Source organism: Taudactylus pleione, unplaced genomic scaffold (assembly GCF_031769625.1).
Source record: "Taudactylus pleione unplaced genomic scaffold, aTauple2 ptg000083l, whole genome shotgun sequence".
NCBI classification, from domain to species: Eukaryota; Metazoa; Chordata; class Amphibia; order Anura; family Myobatrachidae; genus Taudactylus; species Taudactylus pleione.
Window position 1 is genome coordinate 12,068,782 of NW_028284485.1, and position 22,355 is coordinate 12,091,136.

Below are 22,355 nucleotides of genomic sequence, written 5' to 3' on the forward strand. Positions count from 1 at the left end.
GGCCAAATGTTGTCCCCATTGCTGTTCCACATATTTGTCTATAAAACTTGTCTAAAAATTTTAAATATGTATGTTTCAATATAAAAGCCATTAAATCACATAAAAATCTCTGTGTGCAATGTTCAATGAAATATATTGATTGAAAAAATGTCTGCTGGCATTAATCCCTTTGTGATGCTCAATGCACATATATAATGACTGCACTTCTATGTTGACCCAGAAGTATGTATTCTTCTATTTTAATCTCTCCAATGCTTGTAATACATGTGCCATATCCTTTAAATATGATTCAATATTTTGTACATATTTTTTTAAAAAGATGTCCACATACTCAGAAATGTTTGTGTTGAGTTACTCAATCCCAGCAATTATTGGTCTACCCGGTGGTTCCACCAAGGATTTATGTATATTTGGTAAAATATAAAAAAATGGGGGTTATGGGACTAGTTTTCATTTAGTATTGGAATTCATTATATACAGACTATCATTGTATAATCCATATACCAATAGGGTTCTTAACTCATCAATTTATCCTTCAAGAGGGTCATTCTCAAGCAGGGTATATGATTCCTTGTCCCCTAGAACTCTGTCTGCCTCCTTTAGGTAATAGGACTGGTCAATTAGTACTAGTCCCCCCCTTTATCAGCTGGTTTTAAAACTATAATATGTTTTTTCTTTAAATTTTTCAAAGCTTCTTTTTCTCTATTTTTAAGATTGTTTCTTTAATGGTTCAAATTCTTCCTCCCATAATTCTTTCTTTACCATTACATAAAATATATTAATGTGGTAGATTTTTCTTTTAGGCCAGATTTAGATCCTTCTTTATTATAGTTTTTATTGATGGCATTATCCTACCTCAAAAATATATTTTAAGTGTGAGGTTCCTGGTAAACTTATTCATGTCAATAAATGTCTCAAATTTATTCATATTGCTTATGGGAGCAAAGTTAAGTCCTTTGCTAAGAAGAACAATTTCAGGTTGTTTCAGGGAATGTTGTGATAGATTAAAAATTCAATGTTCTGCTGGATCTATTACTGTAGGTTTCTTTTTTTGTATGCTATTCAGTTTGCCACCTTATGTTCCTCTTCTTCTGTGAGTCTTCTCTTCAAGGGCAATGCCACTTTTGTGGTTTCCTTAAAAAATATATATTTTTAGTTTGTGTGGGGTGGGGTTTGTTCAAGGGGAATAAACATAGTCAGTATCACTGTTAGAATCAATCCTTTGTAGGGTGCTAAATCTGTTCTTTGTCCGTATTGCTCTATTAAAGTGGGATTTATCCTCTTATCTTTGAGCTGTTGGTCAATTCTTTCTATATGGTACTGATTGCCAGCTATTTTCATCTTTGCTTTGTGTATTCACTTTTGATCTTTATTTTGGAAATTTGCTTCAGTATTTTATATTGTTCAGTTCGTAATCCTGTTTGTCTTGAATAAATATCTTTTCTTAGCCTATTTTGACTTCTTCCTCTACTTGTTCCAATTTCAGATTTAAAACAGTATTATTGGTTTTAAAATCTCCCTTTTCCTTGAATTCTTCCATTTGCAATTCTTATTCTTAATATCCTTTTCTAGTATGGAGAGAGTTGCTTTTTCTCTTTAAAGATGAGTCTCATTAGGTCTGTGGAACATGTGAGCAGGATACTATCCTAGTCTATGGTAATTCTGTATTTTCAAGTCCAAAGGTAGGGTTTTTCAGTAGTCTAAAACCCCTGGGTATTCTACTTATTGAGATGTAGTGTTCTAATCCTTTGATGTCCCACCAAGTTTTGGTTTCTTTTTGAGTAATTTCTTTATTTTCCAGAACAGTACATCAATATTCTCGGTAGGTATATTCTCACATTGTAGATTTTTATTCTCATTAAAAATCATTTGACATAAATCACCCCTTCTGTTTACTCTGTCATTCTCATAGATATTTTGGTGTGTATAGGTGGTAATTATAAGGCAGCCCAACTCAAAATAACAAATTAAACACAAATCAATTATAACAATAACGCAAGATATTTTGCCACTCTGAACAGCATGTGGTATTTCCATTAGTGGGTGCTTTTTGAGATGAAGTTTATTTGTATAATCTGTTTATTTTCAAGCTCCCAAATAAAACTAGCTACAGTTACTATTATCATGGTGGCTAGGCACTGTGCGATAGCAAAACACAGTGTGGCCAGTATACGATCAATTATCATTGATCATGTACCCTTCAACAAAAGAGGGGGCAATAGGGATAAAATCCTTTTGCAGAAAGAGAGTAAATGGATTTACCATCTTAATACCATAAATCCAAAGTGTTTAAATGAAGTGCTACCACTGCAATGTTTTTGTAAGGGTTAATTAGCAGGTTGACCCAGTATTTTGCTAATTATTGTTTAGTTGTATAGGCGATTTGTACTTTAGGGGTGATAGATGACCACTTCTTGATAGTTTGCTATAAATAAAGAATCTGCAACGTAAAGCAGCATTAGTGGATCCTCAGGTTCATCTTGTTTCTAAATGTATGTGTTTTTTGTCTAAATGTATATATGTTTTTGATGATTAGAAGTATTTTATGTGTATTATTTGTCTGTCACAGATATGGAGGTTGCCTGGCAACCAAGAAACATGTCCTGTGACGGAGCTCCTGGATGTCCCCGCCTGATGATGTCATCGCGCCGGATGCGCTGGAAGCACAGCGAGCAGCACGGCAGGGAGGATGGCGGGGACAGACAGGTGAGCACCGTCAGTGTTAATTGTTTGTATGTCTATGTATGTATATATATATCAGAGCATTTTATTGTGTATGTATCCCTGAAAACGAGGGGCTGTCCCTCGAAACGTTGGAAGAAAGACTTCACTTTTTTCATGCAATTGAAAGTCTGCAGAGTGCCACCTTTTTGCTTTTCTATGTTTGGATGTGGACATCCTAAGGAGTGCACCGCAGCATTTGATATATTCAGATTGAATGCAGGGAGTGCCGGACTTCAGTCTATGTATATATATATATATATATATATATATATATATATATACACATACTACCAAGGTGCTCGGCACTCCCAATACACTTCCAGCAGCATCACCCAGTGCCTTTCACAGAATGTAAATACACAGATGAAGAAATGGACGGCACTCCTGGCTCCAACAGATACAACAAAAGACTTGCTCACTAGTGTGGATATCGATGTTTCAGAGAACTTACTCTTTTATCAAGACTTTTGTTGTACCTATTGGAATCTGGGAGTGCCGTCCATTTCTTTTTATATGTCTGTCAGCTGATGCTGTGTGTACTTTCCTTTTTCATGTGAATAAACCCGTGGATTCATCTAAACATGAGTGCTGTTTTTTTTGTCTACTTTGTGGGCTATTAGCTTGCTTAGTGACAGAGTGTTGATATTAAAAAATTTTTTGGACCAGGCACCCCCTGCCAACAACTTTATTGAGTGCCATCTCTTATGCTCTTTATACTACCATTTGTTCTGGGATAAGCAACTGTGTGTTTTTTGGTGACTGCATGCAAAGAGTGTTGCTTACTGTCTTAATAATAAAAACTATTCTTAATATTTTTCTACTTTTTTATATTTAGTGTATTTAGTGTCCTTTATATATTTTCTTTATTTGTTTCATGTTTTTGGACTGAACTTATTACTATCAAGCATTATTGTGTGGGCTACTGTCAGCTGATGCTGCATGTACTTTTCTTTTTTATGTGAATAAAACTGTGGATTCATCTAAACGTGAGTGCTGGTTCTTTTTGTCTACTTTGTGGGCTATCAGCTTGCTTAGTGACAGAGTGTTGATATATATATATATATATATATATATATATTTACAAATCAAAATATTATAATAGCGCCAGAAATTTTGCCACTTTAAACCCCTGAGGAAGTCCAAAGGACGAAACATGTTGGGCATTGCCAGCCTCTCTCAGACAGACTTGACATCACCTCACAGATAAGCTATTTTCCCTTTATTTTGTGTTAACTTGTCCTATACTTTGTTCATTACCTCATTTATGTAATAAAGTTTCCCTGTTTAAGTACACCAGTGCTGATGATGGTTTTTTATTTCATTTGAAGACCATCACCACATTATGTGGGTACTTTCTGGGGCTGAAAAATAAAGAAGAAACTTGGATAAAGCTACCAAGGTTATCAATACATGCATTTACACAAGAAATTATTGGGTACGCATAACCATTTATCACGAGACTCACTATTCTGAAAATACTACACTATATTATTTTTCTTTTCCACTTGGCTCTGCAAAGAGCCTCTTCTTATCAAGGTCCTATTTGGCACCAGTAACCCGGGTCCAGCTCTATGTCATCCACCAACAAGATTTACAGATAAGCTTTAAAGAATTATCTTTTGGTACGCACAATATTATTTGAGCACGGGCACCATTGTTCATTAATTTATTGCACTATTTGGCGCTTGTCCTTTCCACCCCATTTTCCAGATCACTATTTTGTCTGACTGCCATACAGACCTACGGAAGTGACTGCTGCCTCCTCTTATTTGAAGGATTTAAGTGGCCGATTAACTATTCATATGTATGATACCAGCACTTCAATGTTACAATCAGGATAATACACTGTGCGTGATCCAAGAACTACTATTTCCATATATATATATATATATATATATATATTTACAAATCAAAAAATTATAATAGCGCCAGAAATATTGCGACTCTAAACAGTGTTTGGTATTTCCACTAGTGGGTGCTTTCAAGATGAAGTTTACATATAAGCTTATTTATATGTATGTGTGAATATAATTGTATATACTGTATTTGGCACTCCCTTTATATGAGGTGTCTGCTCAGTCAACAGAGTGGTGGCATTTGGATTCTGCCACCTATGTATAAAGTTTTATCAGACAATGTAGTTGACAGCAAGCACTTATTAGTGCAATTTCTGAATAATTTATAAAGTGAAAGTGTGCAACACCTGTAAAGTTATGATAAAAGTGCAAACGTGCTTATTAGCTGGTGTAGAATCACTGTGCAACAAAAATTACTCAGTGCACAATATATGCTTAATCCTAATATATAGATAAAAGCATTTGGAAAACTGTTTAGGAAAATTAAAAATAAGACAAATCATCCAATTTACACACAGAACATATATAGAAATATAAAATAGTAAGAAATGGAGGAATAAACTAAAAAACAATAAAAAATGCAATATTTTTAGTCTAAAATATTTTAGGGGGATATCAGAGATCAGCTTATCTTTCAGCAGTGTTTGGGAAAGTTCATAATGGCAGTAGGCAGGGTCCCAACATGTTTTGTCCTCTTATCTGGACTTCATCAAGAGGATGTGTGTAGGGAGACAGAGCAGGGTTTTTATAGCAAAGGTTAGTCCCAGACCTATATCACATGTGTCAGTAATTGATTACATCACTTCCTGTGTATGTTTTGATCTTAAAGCACTCTTTGCAGATATTTTCATGTCTGGAGTGTGTGATGTAGCATTAATCAAAGGTTTATACATCCTATGGGAATGAAAGGGGGGTAACTATTTTATTAGTTGTAAAATAACAGAGAGTAACCACGATGGAATGCATATAAAATGCACCATGTCACTTCCGCCCACTGGGATCAAGGGGGATACGCGTCACTTCCGCCCTACGTATACATCATGGCTGTGTGCGTACTGCATGTAGTACTGTGTTAATAGCTGATATGCATATGGAACACATCGCATCACTTCCACCCACCAGGATCAAGGGGGATGTGCCTCACTTCCACCCTCCATGTTCATTGCAGTTTATGTGTATTATGTTACTCACTGGAGAGATTATGTATGGATAATTACTTTATCCAGAGGTACTGTAAGGGGTAAACTGGATCCCCTTGAAATAAACAGTCCATGTCCGAAACCTCTTGGCCACTTCTGGTCTTTGAATCTCACGATTACTACTGATCCCTGGAATGCATAGTGGCCATCATTGTAGGTTTTAAAGGCTGATGATTGAGATAACCTTCTTTAGTCCATTATGTAGTATACAGACAACACATCCGGTCTTCAAAACGTGACTAGGCCATATTTGATGATATCTGGAACTGTTGGCCATTTTCTAGAAGTTAGTTTGGTTTATTGGAGCATTCCCATCCATATGAGGTCAACTTAGGTGGCTCCAGGAACTGTTGACCATTTTATAGAAGTCCATTTTGTCTATTGGTACCCATTCTTTCATGTGAGGTCATCTTTCATGGTTCCTATATATTGAAAATATAGTTAAATGGTGAGTACAAATACGTATATATAGGAGATAATGAAGCCACATATTCTACCTGTAATATATGATGTGGGAACCATATTTGGAATTGGGAATTAATGAATAGCTCTACTGTATGCTCAATATCACTAATATTATAGTTGAGGTCCAATATTTAAAACAAAACAACATTTTTTCAATATTGCTCAATACATGGGTTTATACAAATGCTTATAGATAAAATGATAATATGTATGTTTAGCAAGAATGATTACCACATACATCAAAGTCTGAAACATGACTAAGAGCCAAGACCATTTCTATGCATTTATTATGAGTTAAACTATTCACTACAACACCAGGTCTTCCTAGGCGGTCCCCCAGCAAAGCACTGTGCAAATAGATGTACAGGAGATAACATCTCTACAACCATACCAACATGTTAATACCCATCCTCGATTGATCTTGGAAGTTAAGCATTTTTGATCCTAGTCAGTACTTGGCTGGGGGACCACCTAGGAAGACTGCCTAGGAAGACATGGACTGATTATTTCAAAGGGATCTCATTGGAAACAGCAGGCAGATGTGACTTGCATCCCCCATGATCCTGGAGGGAGGAAGTGAAGCAATGTGTTCCATGTGCATGTGAGCTATTAACACAGTACTACATGCAGCACACACACAGCCATGATGTACACGTAGGGTGGAAGTGATGCATAACCCCCGTGATCCCGGTGGGCGGAAGTGACAAAGTTCATTGCATAAGCATTCCACCTTGGTCACTCTCCGTTATTATACAACTGAAAACAAAATAGTTACCCCCTTTTGTTTCCCTTAGGATATATAAACATATGATCAACGCTACATCACACAATCCAGACATGAAACTATCTGCAAAGAGGGCTTTAAGACCAAAATGTACACAGGAAGTGATGTCATCAATTATTGACACATGTGATGTAGGTCTGGGCCTAACCTTTGCTATAAAAACCCAGTTCTGTCTCCCTACACACATCCCCTTGATGAAGTCCAGATAAGAGAATAAAACATTTTGGGACCTGCCTACTGCCATTATGAACTTTCCCAAACACTGCTGAAAGCTAAGTTGATCTCTGATTTCCCCCAACATTTTTTTTACTAAACATATTGCATTTTTTATTGTTTTTTCTGTTTATTCCTCCATTCTTACTCTTTTATATTTCTATATATGTTTTGTGGGTAAATTGGAAGATTTGTCCTTTTTTCTCTCTTTATTTTACCTTGATTATTAATAAACTGTATTTTTACACCTATGAATCCTTAACTCAGTTTTAATTTTCCTAAACAGTTTTCCAAATGCTTTTATCTATATATTAGTATTAAGCATATATTGTGCACTGAGTAATTTTTTGTTGCACAGTGATTCTACACCAGCTAATAAGCACGTTTGCACTTTTGTCATATCTTTACATGTTTTGCACACTTTCACTTTATAAATTATTCAGAAATTTCACTAATAGGTGCTTGTTGTCAACTACATTGTCTGATAAAATTTTAAACATAGGTGGCAGAATCCAAATGCCGCCACTCTGTTGACTGAGCATACACCTTATATAAAGGAAATGCCAAATACAGTATATATAAATATATTCACACATACATATAAATAACCTTATATGTAAACTTCATCTTGAAAGCACTCAATAGTGGAAATACCACATGCTGTTCAGAGTGGCAAAATATCTGGCGCTATTATCATTTTTTGATTTGTAAATACATATAATATATATATATATATATATATATATATATATATATACATACACTGTATTGAGCAAGTTTTTGTTGTACCTGTTGGAAGCCGGGAGTGCCGTCTGTTTCTTCATCTGTGTATATACATTCTGGGAAAGGCACCGGGCTATGCTGCTGGACGTGTATTAAGAGTGCCGAGCACCTGTCTTGATGGCCTGAACATTATGTGACAATTCTGAACCTTGACAAAGGTCTCTCATGGGACCGAAATATTGGATCTAGCCTTTCATATAACACTGGTGGTATGTAGTTAAAAGGATGTTTTTTTGCAATGGTGAGTGCCCTCACAGTTTGTGATTTTTTGGATACAAGTGGACCTCCTGATTTTTTCTGATCGTGTTATTGAGGTTGCACCACTAATGGACGGTATTGCTGCAGTGAGTGCGGGCCTTATTGGAACTTTATATATATCTAGTCACAAGATCAGGTTACAGTTGTTGTCTCCTGGATTAAAACTTGAATGCAGCAAATATATAGCCCAGGGCCATGATACAAGTGTCTGTAGCTAGTTTTATTTGGGAGCTTGAAAATAAACAGATAATATAAATAAATCCTTGCCTGTCCAGCTCTAACTAACATACAAATCAATCTCTCAAGGTAGAAGTATCAAGTGTCCAAATCACAAAACAGCATTTAGCAAAACACTTACAATCACAAGCAATGGTCTCTCTCTTCTTTCTGTAGGCTTTAACCTGCTCCCCAGGCAATGAGAGACAGACTAGAGAAACTGGCCCATATTTTATCAGTCTCTCATAAGTGGTCTGGCAATCCATGCTGCTAATTAGCTTTCTACCAGACAAAAGTTTGGAAACCAGGGAACACATATTTCCTCTTGACAACATATTTCCGCTTCAACCTGTGGTGTGGAACTCCTATAGTCCCTAAACAGAAAATGTGGGACAAAGCATCTGCATAGGTCAGGTGTTACCTTGACCTATGCTCTACTGAGAGCTTAAAATGTTGCAATGCAAAAAGCTATATTTTTTCTCTCAGTCTCTTTATTCAATGGAGCATGATCCGTCATCAATCTATACCCTCCCCCAAAGAAAAAGATGGTACTTTAGTGTTTATAATGCCCATTTGCCAATGTATTGTTTTTATACACTGATGTATATATCTAATGCATCTGTCTGCTTGACAAATATTTTTTTAAAGTCAGATGTCTGGGTGCACAATCCTATCTTCAAAGTTTGTAAAACCTTTTCTGCCTCAGGATTTTACTTAACAATAACTGACTGTTTACCCTTTGAAAAGTCAGTCAAAGGGACAGCAATTGTGTCATCTATAATACTCAGTGATTTGTAAGAAAAACACTAGTCTGCTTCTTATTTATGGGCCATTGGCAATTTTGTATTGCCTTAATTTTTTTTAAGTTGGGGCTTTATCAAACCTCTGCCTATGGTGTCTCTAAGATACTTCATATTTTCCATCTATAAGCACATTTTCCATCTTTTTTATTGTCTTTCAATCCTGTCACATTGTTAGAGACCAACACTGCTTGTATCCTTTGTAAGTGAGTCTGCCTATCAGGATTATAGATGTTTACATTATTAAGATAACCAGCAGCATACTGTCTATAGGGCCTTAGTATCCATCAACCTCTGAAATGCAGTGTGTATCCCATGTAACTAAAATGGCAATATCTTGAATTGGATCAGACCATCTGGTGCTTTAGCTTTGTATGTCAACAGCACTTGTTAATATCCTTTGTTTTAGTCTAGAGTGGTTAACTACTATGCTTTTCCCAACCTTTCAATAAGCTCATCAACACATAGCATTGGGTAAACATCAAAATTAGGCACACTATCAATTTAATGGAAATCATTTTAGAAGCGTAAGCTCCTGTCATGTTTCAGAATAAGTTCAAAGGTACTTGACCACTCATTATGTGACTATTCAATTATATCTGACTCCAACAATTAATTTTTTCATTAGACAACAATTATCATTTGGCTTCTGGTATTATATAGGGCTTCAGGCTAAACTTGATGCTTGGTTCAGTGATAATATCATGATTCTCCAGGTATGTCAGAAAACTAATATTCATTCATTATGAGAAATTACTTAGCCTAATACTGTTAATTAGTTGAGAGGGTTTTGGCTATTGTTAAATTTGGGAATCAAGTGTACTGTGGTTACTGGAGGTACCGGGGGTAGGGAGGGAGCTGACAGAACTATTTTATCATTCCAAGGTTTAATAAGACTTACATTATAGTTTTGTTCTGACTTTCTTTTCCCAGGCTGATACTCTATATTTTTCAACTTACACACTTTTTCTAACTTTTAAATTGGTCCTTACTTTATACTATGGGAACCAAAATAAGCACTGTGGGACTAACTAAGCAGTACACATTAGTGCTGAATGATTTTTTCCTATGGTTGGGAATCTGCACAGGTGTCTGACTCGCACTGCGCATGTGCAGTATGGGTGAAGCATGTTCACACATAGAGCAGCAGCAGGCTGTCAATAATTGAGAGTCTGCTGCCATTTGTGGTTGGGAGGGGGCAGCAACAGCCATGTCACTACCATTGGGGGAGGAAAGATGCCAGGATCTTTGTCAGCTCTTCTGGGGCGGCCGGCTTGCATGACCTCATGTATCACTTAGCCAGCCGATGTTCCTGCAGAATTTCCGATGCTGTGTTGTAGAATGCTGCTCGCATAATTAATGCATGCAGGATGTGTGATGCCTCCTGCCGCATTACCATAATTGCATGCAGCTTTGCAACTCCATCCTAAGCTGAATCAGGTCCTCTTTCCTCAGGAACATAGGTGCTTAATTGGGCATTACGATTGAGCAAACTTGTGCCTATTGGGCCTTTTCAAAGTGCTCTCTTAATATCAGCACCAATGCAGCTATTCTTTCCTGCATCTAAGAAACATTTTAAGTAACCTAATTATTAGGACTGGGTTGCCCCTCCCATGTCTCTTTTGCAAACTCTAGTAATACCATGTGGCTCCCACACAGCAAATTAAAAGGTAAAAAAAACACTTGAAGGATTTTGTAACCTCTCTAATGGGCAGTTATAAATAGGGTAATAAAAAATAACCAATATTTCTCATCTTTATCCTCTGTATTTTGCATATTCTTAAAGTATTGTAAACCTTCAATATGAAACCATCAGTCTGAGGACGATACACTGAAGTCCTTAGCTTAGTAATACCTCTTTTCCACCAAAAACCCAGGTCCGACCTGGGTTTTTGGACATGGTTCCAACCCTGGTCAGACCCAGGTCAGACCTATTTACACTGTACCTTTGATCTGGGTTACTCCCAGGTCAGCCCTGTTCACACTGAACTCAGGTCTGCCCTGCTAAACCAGTGAGGTCATAAAAAGTGGGAGGTGAATGCTCCACAACCACCAATCAGCTCATTTTAGGCATGACCAAGGTCGGATAACCCGGGTTGCACCGTTTAAACTGCACCATTACGTGGGTCCATCCTGGGTCCAACCCTGGTAGCTACCTGGGTTGGATTGCAGGGTCACTTGACCCAGATTATTTTTCAGGGACCCTTTTACACTGAGCTGGGACCCGGGTAGACCCAGCAAAAACCCAGGTTTTTGCTCTGGTGTAAAAGGGGTATAACATTAAACAATTGGTACAACTCTTTCATGATTTTTCACATAAATGGGATACCCTGATTAGATAGGGATATCTAGGGTATTTCCATACTGCTAAAGACCTGAACTAGTTTGTCTTGTCTGAGAGAAGTGTACTTCTATAATGTAGCCCGGGAGCATGATACTAACATTCAGGCCAGGATGCATAATATTCTGATACATCTTTATGGACCCCTGGACAGAAAACTCTTTGTAAAATTATTTTAGAAGTATTTTCTGCCTTTAGATGTCCTGCAGTTATATGATCATGAGCAAGTCTAACACAATTCTTCTATATACCATTAAACCAATTCTTTGTTCCACAATATATTTTCATTTATTTGACACTTCAGTCAACAAATCTTGACATACTGCCATGTGAGGGTAAGGCAACCTACTATTAGGCACTACTGAGTTTCCAACAACCACTTTTATACTCTATCTAGCCTTCACCAGAGTACGATTGTTTTACTGCTCTGAGGCAATGATGTCTTTTTTTTCACTGCCATATGGGAACAGTATGGATTCCTGACAGCATCAGGTAATCCCATATAGCATACACAAAAGGTAGAAGCACTCAGAAGCAATACAGTTCCCAGAGCAAGTAACTGTTTTCAAATTCCAGGCTCATATGTCACAAGATTACTATATCTCTCTAGGCCACAGGAGAGCAGATTTAGCTGCCAAGGAAATAGCAGCTACACACAAATATGATTAGGACACTGAACTTGCAACAAATGTGCATGTTTTTACTATAATTAATGAAACAATGTTGTGTGATATGCAACCAGTTTGTACCTCACAGGTACTGGCCAGCTGGAGGGCAAATGGATGTGTACAAGAGACTTAATAGATGGACAAGTCAGGCTAGTTGCACCCAAATCATTACTGCCAGCACTAGCTTAAGTAGTACACTTCATGACCCAAGTGGGAAAAGAAGGTATGTGTGGCATGTTTTTTAACACCTGGTAATTACAACTGAATTAATACAGCACATGATGGGACTTGATTACCTCATAGTAGCTTTGTCAGGCTATTGTGCCACTTTTCAAACAAATTTTAGGGAAAATGTTGTACTTATTTAACTATTAAGGAAAACTCAGACACTGATTTATCAGAAAATGTCTGAAATTGATAATCCTAATAATGGGTTTCCCAAATTATACAATTATACTAGCATCTTGCCTGATAAGTGGTTTTCTGTGTTTGCCACATCTACCTAGTTCTCCTGGATAGCATAGTGGTTTTCTAACATCATTTAATATGTGACACGTCTATATCTGCAAAAAAGATATCCAGCTCTAGCACAATCTCACGGGACCAGGCCCGCTGACAGGGGCTGCTTGGTGTGACCAAAGGATAGATAAATGAGGACACACCTGTAAGTTATGTTTATAGACCTTTTCTCCACTAATTCATGTCTATTAGCAATGTATTTAGACCATCCATGGTGCTTGGTGCTATAGGACATTTCAATTGCAACCATGTCTAAAAGTCTCATCTCAGCTAAGGAGACACAGGGGCCTATTCATCATCACTTATTTTCACAGAAACATGTGAAAATAAATTTTTCACATATTTTTGTAAAAAAATAAGTGTCAGGGACATTAATCAAGTTCAGAAAAAGCCTTTTTTTCGGAACTTGATGGTGTTACTGAATGCCACCCAGAGATGGCATTCAGCACCTGATAATCTTCACAGGTTACTGTTTACACAGCAGCCTGTGTAGAAATACCTGCCAGCCACAGCAGAGGCATCTATTCAGATCCCTTCATGATATGGCTGCACTGCAGAGCTCCAAAGCTGAGACCTCCAGGGCTCTGCAGACATGTGGCCCAGCTCACCAATAGAAGACAGGTGTGCCAGGAGGAGGGGATGCAGCAGCAGTAAGGGAGGGTCAGACACCTGTGGGAGGGGGGTTCTGTATTGTACACCCATGGGGGAAAGACAGAAACCCACGGGGAATGTTCTGGATTGTACACCCACAGGGAAGAGCGGGAGGGGGGCTGGATTGTACACCCACATTTGCACAGATCATACACCCGCGGGGGTGAGCTAAGTCCACAGCCTGTGTGCAGCGTGATGACAGGCAGTGAAAACTGACCATTTGCAGGAGAAAAATTATTTCACTTCCAAAAACTGATTCGTAGAAACAGCAGTTTTTCGGAAGTGATATTTTAGGGCAGGTGGCATGATGATAATTATGCACTTGCAGTACATGTGATAATTACCTAAAAAAGCAATAAAACATATACAGGCTAGGGGTGTGCACCGGCCACTTTTCGTGTTTTGTGTTTTGGTTTTGGATCTGGATCATTCTTCGTGTTTTGGATCTAGATTGGTTTTGTCAAAACCACCCTTCCGTGTTTTGGGTTCTGGGTTTTGTGTTTTGGATCTGTATTTTTTTTAAAAAAGCATAAAAACAGCTAAAATCACAGAATTTGTGGGTTTTTCTGCTCCTATGCTATTATTAACCTCAATAACCTTAATTTCCACTAATTTCCAGTCTATTCTGAAAAACCTCACACCTCACAATAGTGTTTTTATGTCCTAAAGGTTGCACCGAGGTAGCTGGATGGCTATGCTAAGCGACACGAGTGGGCGGCACAAACACGTGACCCATCTAGGAGTAACACTGCAGTGGCAGACAGGATGGCAGTTTGAAAAACTAGGCCCCAAACAGTACATAATGCAAAGAAAAAAAAGAGGTGCAAGATGGAATTGTCCTTGGGCCCTCCCACCCACCATTATGTTGTATAAACAGGACATGCACACTTTAACAACCCAATCATTTCAGCACCAGGGTCTGCCACACAACTGTGGCTGAAATGATTGGTTCGTTTGGGCCCCCACAAAACAAGCTGGCAATTAATCTGTCCCTGCCCAAACTGGCTCTACAGAGGCAAGATGTCATCCACATCCTCCTCATTCACCGATTCCTCACCCTCTTCAATGTTGTGTACATCCTCATCCTCACAGAGTATTAATTCGTCCCCGCTGGAGTCCACCACCACAGGTCCCTCTGTACATTATGGAGGCTTGTCTCCCTGGAAGAGTTGATAATTAATTTTTATGAACATCATCTTCTCCACATTTTGTGGAAGCAACCTCCTACGCCTTTCACTGACAAGGTTCCCGGCTGCACTAAACACTCTTTCGGAGTACACACTGGAGGGGTGCAACTCAGGTAAAATAGAGCCAGTTTGTGCAGGGGCCTCCAAATTGCCTCTTTTTCTAGCCAGTACATGTACAGACTATCTGACATGCCTACTTGGATGCTGTCACTGATGTAATCCTTTAACAGACAGACGCACACTTGTCGCTGCTGCTTTGAGGATGCAGGTGCGGCTGCAGCCAACACAATTCACAAAGACAGAAAAAAAAGAAGAATTTTTTTATAGTTTGTGGAGCGCACTTTGAGGGTTACACCACCCTTTAACAGACAGATGCATGCTTGTCGCTGCTGCTTTGAGGATGCAGGTGGAATCTAGATGTGATTTGGAACCGGGGACACACTACCTCCATCAATTGTCTAAATCCCACTGCACTAATGGCGGATACCAGACACATGTCTACACCAACATAGCAGTTAAGGCCTCATTTATACGTTTTGCTTCAGGATTACTGCTGTCGTACTTCATCCTCCTCGCTAAGACTGTTGGAGGGTCAATTGTTTAGTAAAAGTAGTGGTGTTCCTACTTCCTCTCTGGGATGATGAACAACTCCCAGCAGCAGCATCAGCACTAGGAGGAAGTGGTTCCTGATCTTTCCTTATTTTATTTTTATGGGAGAAAGTTTGGTCCTCCATTTATGTTATATTGATAAATACGTGCGGCTAAGGCGCACACAAACACAGATAATATTTTTTTATTTTTGTTAGAGACTAGTGCACTTTGTGGGTTACACCACCATTTAGTTAATGAGCCATCCGGCCCTTTACTTATGGGACACAGGCGCACGCTTGGCGCTGCTTCTTTGTTGATGCACGTGCAGCCACAGTGCACACAATTCACAAACACAGAAAATATTTTTTTATTTTGTTTGGAGTGTACTTAGGGGGTTACAGCACCCTTTAATGGTCAAGCCAGATGGCCCTTTACTTATGACACAGGTGCACGCTTGGCACTACTTTGTTGATGCACGTGCGGCTACAGTGCACACAATTCACAAACACAGAAAATATTTTTTTATTTTGTTTGGAGCGTACTTTGGGGGTTACAGCACCCTTTAACGGACAAGCCAGCCAGACCCTTTACTTATGGGACACAGGCACACGCTTGGCGCTGCTCCTTTGTTGATGCACGTGCAGCCACAGTGCACACAATTCACAAACACAGAAAAAAAAATTTTTTATTTTGTTTGGAGTGTACTTAGGGGGTTACAGCAACCTTTAACGGTCAAGCCAGATGGCACTTTACTTATGACACAGGCGCACGCTTGGCACTACTTTGTTGATGCACGTGCAGCTACAGTGCACACAATTCACAAACACAGAAAATATTTTTTTAATTTGTTTGGAGTGTACTTTGGGGGTTTCAGCACCCTTTAATGGACAAGCCAGCCGACCCTTTACTTATGGGACACAGGCACATGCTTGGCACTGCTCCTTTGTTGATGCACGTGCAGCCACAGTGCACACAATTCACAAACACAGAAAATATTTTTGATTTTGTTTGGAGTACACTTTGGGGGTTACAGCACCCTTTAACGGTCAAGCCAGCTGGCCCTTTACTTATGACACAGGTACACGCTTGGCACTACTTTGTTGATGCACATGCGGCTACTGTGCACACAATTCACAAACAGAATATTTTTTTTTTGCTCTTGGGGGGAGCACCCCGATGGACAGAGCACCCCCTGGACAACACTACAGCACCCCTTTAGGACTGGGACACTGCACAGAACTTTGGATTGGATATGGACAACTGACTGCACATCACAGTCCAGCCAGCCCCTATGGACTTTGGAGGAGTGGACACAGCCCCTATGGACAACAGCAGCACAGCACAGCACAGCACAACACTACACTGCACTACACTACACTACACTACACAGCCCAGACAGCCCTAACTACCACCCTCCTTCTTCACTGTCCACAGCCGAGTGAGAAAATGGCACCGACGCCGGTACCTTATATAGGATCCAAAACCCGCGAGACCCGGAAGGTGGGATGATGACGTTTTGCCTCGATTTTAGATCCAAGTCAGGCAGGAAAAGTCGAGCCTGACTCGGATCGGCCTTGGATAGGGGGGGCTCGGGGGGGTTCAGATTTCAGAAATCTGAACCCGCTCACCCCTAATACAGGCACTTTGGATACTCAAAATTCACAATGTGTTTTTATATAGATAAATGAATCCTATCTTTTTCCACGATTTCTCATGTGGTGTTTAAAGTAAAATAAAGTAAAATGAAGGATTCTCTTCAATATCCTTATTCAAGTGAATACTGTCTCTATATATCGAATGGAATCTTCCTATTGGTGGAAGTCTTCTATTGTATAGCGATTATTCAGCTCAAAGAGAAAAAATAAAAAGCATATTGGACTTCATTCAGACCCGGTCGCAAGCGATAACGCTCGCAACCGGGTCGATGTTTAGGCCCTGTGCACGCTCAGCGGTCGCATTCTGCATGTGCAATCCCTGGATTGAGAGAGAAAATCTTTCGCTCCAGAGCTCACTACAAAAGGGGGAGCTGTCAATGTTGATCGACAGCTATGCCTGTTTTGTAGGCGGGGCAGGGGGGTGGCTACACAAATGGAGGTGTTCCTTATGGAATGCTTGCCATTTTGTGGATGGCTGCACTGACATCAGCAGTGATGTCAGTGTGGAGCTTCCTGCTCGATCTGAGCAGGAAGCTCCCTGGGGCTTGCGGTTGCCGAGACCTTAGGGTCTCATCGCAAGCGTCGACGATTAGCTTAGCTAGTGACCAGGAGGCTGGACTAAAAAAAAGAAGCGGCCCTCATTCAGAGAGTGTGATCGCTTCTTGCGACCACCTCTGAATAAGGGCCATAGTGTAGTACAGGTTGAGTTTCCCATATCCAAATATTCCGAAATATGCAATATTCCGAAATATGGAATATTTTCAGCATGACTGAGATAGTGAAATCTTTTATTTTTTATGGTTCAGTGTACACAAACTTTGTTTAGGGAACAAATTATTAAAAATAAAGTATAAAATGACCAATGGAACTATAATCTTTGCACAGTGACTATTATTGATTATCAGTGATTACCACAATAACCAACAGTGGTTGGAACATACTTTTATCAATTAAGGTTTAACCATTAATTAATTTTGAGCCACCCACTATCATACCAAGCAACATCCATTATTCCACCAAGCCACATTATCAAGGTTCATTTTGTTTACAAGAGTACTCTTGATTTCCCCAATTCTCTCAATTCTTTTTTCTTTTTTCTTTTTTTCTTCCAAAAATATTTTTTTTATGTTTTTCTGGTGTAGATTTTTCTTTTGTTTGTTTGTTTTTTTGTGCTTGTTTTCTCAATTTATTACAATTCGCATCCTACTAATATTTGTATATACAATTTAGGTTTTAATTCTACAAGTAATTTACTTTGGGACATAACCTCAGTGTCTGATTGCATCTATTTTATGCATCTAACTGTAGAACTAACTACCTGTGGTTGAGAGCGGGAACTTCCCTTCTAATTCAATTGAATAAGAGATAAGGTTCCTCTTTTAGCTCCTGTCACAGCTACAGTACATATGTGAGTGAGTGCTAACCTACTATTATCATTCAGTGATTTATATAAACAGAATAGGCTGTAGGTGTAAAGGGCACCAACACTCTTCCAGCGTTTAATATCTTAATATGTGATAATTATGTTTTGATGAATAGGCCCCTTAGGGCCTTAATCAGAAGTGCATGTGCAGAACATGTCGGAGATCCCACACGCAGACTGGCAGCAGACTGTCATTGATTGACAGTCTGCTGACATTCATTGGCAGGGAGCGGGAGGCATGTCACCAACCTTTGGGGGAGGTGAGAAGAGACCAGGATCTCCACCGGCTGATGGAGATTTCCTGGCCTTTTCCTCTAATCTGCGGCGGCCAGCTTGTGTTACCTCATGTGTCACCTTAGCCGGCTGATGTTCCCGCAGAGAATCAGATTTTGCGTTGGGCAATGCTGCTCTGATAAGTAATGCAGCAGGAGGCGTGATGCCTCCTGCTTCAATATCATAACTGCAAGAATCGCAATTGCAAAGCTGCCTTCATGCAGCCTTGCAATTGTGATCCTTGCTGAATCAGGCCCTGAATACACACAAAGGGCTACATTTATTAAGCGGCGGTTTTGGTGTCATTTAGAAACTGCTGGAAACCACCATCAATTAACTTATTGAGAGCATTTACTAAGCAGCTGTTTTGATGTCTAAACTGAATCAACTGTCAATCCCCTGCAGTTTCTAAATGACAATCTGCTGTTGTGCATTCTATTTGGAAGCAGTTTCTATTGAAACCACTGCAATTTAGAAGCAATTCTATTCATATTCATTTAATGGTGCTTTTATAGAAACAACATTCAATTGACATCATAGAAACAGACCACTGTGGTATAGAAGCTATTTTATTCATATTATTAACTTGTGCTAATCTATTTGTTATTGAAAGTGCCATTTCATTGATATGATAGAAACAGACCACAGTGGACTAGAAACTATTCTATTCTCATTTATTTAATGGTGCCTTAACAGAAACATTTACCTGACATCATAGAAACAGACAGCTGGCTATTTTCACTTTGTAGGTTTATAAGGAGTGCAAGTGGAGAAGTAAAAAGTTGTAGGAAAGTATAAGTAGAAATATATATTTTTAAGTTGCCTTGTTTTTTGTATTTTTTTATTTGAGTTGTATTATCCAGCCTTTTTTAAAGTGTGAATGCAGTGTGATTGTGTTTGTGTTTTTTTATTTTATAGTTTTGTTTCTTTGTGTATTCTTAATTCTTAAAACCCAATTGGATGATATTCCTGTCAATCAATTGTTTCCTCACAAAAATCAGTTACTTTACCTGCTGTTTCAGCAAACACATACAGATGAATAGGGTGGCAGGACTGTGCCCTCTAATTTTAAACATATATGTATATGTGTATTTAATGTACACTTGGATGCTAGACTCCTTATGCTTGTTTAACACCTCACCCACCTGCCCCTAGGTGATTTTCACTAGTATAAGACCTTGAATTGCTGTCTACACATTAGAATGGGTGACAAATATATAAGACCTCAATAAATATATTTAATGTCTTAAGGAGCACACACACAACAATTTTTTGAATGATTACCAATAACGATATTGTTTATCATTCAATCATTGAAAAAATCATTCACTTTTTGAGTTAAAACAATGAACGATTATCGTTCACGTTTGTAGTTTGTAGTTCAGTCAGACTGACCAACTCAACAATTTTCAGTAAGGGAATATGCAAAAATTGTTTGTAGTTCAATAAAATCGTTCATTACATTTAGTAAATGAACGATTTTAGTAAGTGATTTTCATTCACTTTTCCCTTGAAAAAATGAACGAAAATCATTTACTAAAATTGTTCATTTACTAAATCGTTGTGTGTGTATGCAGCATTATTATTAGGGATGTTAGGGATCCATCTGTTCCATCAATACATCTGATGTTAGGGATGCATCCATAATAATGATTCTAGGTATGGTATTTTTATATTTTAGAATATTTTTAATAGTGTTTTGCATTTTGTAATATAAATCTTATAACTGCAGAAATTAGTAATCTTCCATTAATGGTAAGACACATAACAATATTAAACAATGCATGAAGTGAGACTATTAAAACACAAATTGCTTACCAGAAGTGCTCATGGAATCTATGGACACAATGAATGTTCATTTGTCTTTCTCTGGTAGTTATTATTTGATTTTAATTTCTGCTTATCATAAACTGAGTGGATGTTGATAAGTTTGTATTCTTTTACTTTAGACTTAAAAAAAATACATAGACCTTCAAAATTGACATATCTACTTTTTATCACTTACATAATAACACAACTTTCAGTTCCACAACAAATTGGCTAAGCCAAATATCCATTTTAAATTAACATTCTGCAAGTGCCAACTTGATATATAAATGTGCCAGCATTTATACAGTGCTTTCTCATTAAATTAGAAACCATGAGGGTTTAATGGACTTCAATTGGCTCATAGTGCCATACAAACAGATGTCCTAAAATTCTTTTTATTGCACACCTGTCCCAGAGTTATGTGATCACACTTCCTTTATGGTCTGTTTTCAAAAAATGTTTCATTCTAATGCAAATTTAAATTGTAAATCATTTATAGCAAGCGGTGCTTTAAAGTAAATATAAATCAAAGCAATAATTATGGAATGATTACAAAAACATGTTATATATATAGCTGAGACTAGTAGTAGTAGTAGCAGTAGTAGTAGTAGTAGTAGTAGTAGTAGTAGTAGTAGGAGCGGTAGTATGGATAAGTAGCAGTAGTAGTCTGTTTATAAATGGGACAAAATTTACTACATGGCAGGTTTGGTGTCTTTCAGAACCCACCAGAAACCACCATCAATCGACAGTGGTTTTCATATCAAATTGATAGGATCACTAATTGGCCGCTTTGAAGCCTAGACTGAAGACTCCATCAATCCCCAGTAGTTTCTTAAGGACAACCAACATGGCATGTTCTTTTTGGCAGTAGTTTATTTTTAAACCACTGTGGAACTGAATCTAAACAGCAGACAAGCATAGAACAGATCAATATGATGTGTGCAAGCTTTGTTTTGTGTAAAAATATAGAAATAGTTAAAATAAAAAAGCATGGGGCCTCCAATCAATAAACAGTTGAAAAATTAATATGGGGATGAAGGCACTACCAGAGGTCACCTTAACAAGAATTATGTATACAGGTAAATAGGCCATCAAAAACAATGACCCGCCCATGACACTTCCATAACACTTGCGCAAAAAAGGAATATTTTTGTGTGCATTTCAATTCTGATACCATTTGCCCTGATTGAAACAACACCATTGTGCATACAATATGTGTATTTAATGCATTGTAGGAGTCATAGAAATTGCCACACATGTGCAGTTGCAAATAATTGCTCAAATTCAAGAACATTGCATTGCTTCTGGCTCTGAATGAGGTCCCTTGTGTCTGAAGAGGCAGAGTGGGTGGAATGAAGTGGGAAAAAAGTGTAAGCTAAGAACACTAAACTAATTGCAGAATTTGGGCTACTGCCTTAAAGAAGATTCAGAATTAGTTTTTAATTAGCAATCATTTTTATTTAAATTCTCCAAAAATGATGTGAGTGGGGGTGCTTAAGAAATGAGAAAGGGGAGGATATGGCATGGGATAACAATGGTTTAAAGAAAAACAGTCAAAAACCAATTACATACTGTAAGAAGTTAACACAAGTTTATATATAAATAACATATCCAAGTCAATGGAGATCACTGTGGAATGGAAGTAGGGTCTGGTTTCACATGAATACTCAACAATAATGTGAGATCAGTGGAGCCTGGAATAAATGGCCCCATCTCCATCAGTAACATATTCATACCAGATGAACCACATGACTGTTGCAGGAGCAGTAGAAAGTTGTATGGCAGTAAGGGGTAAATTTACTAAAGTGAGAGTTTTTAGAAGTGAGTTTTAGAAGAGATGTTGCCGATAGCAACCAATCAGATTCTAGATATTACCTTCTTGAAGGTGCTAGTTAAATGTTAAGTAGAATCTAAATGGTTCCTATGGGCAACATCTCTTC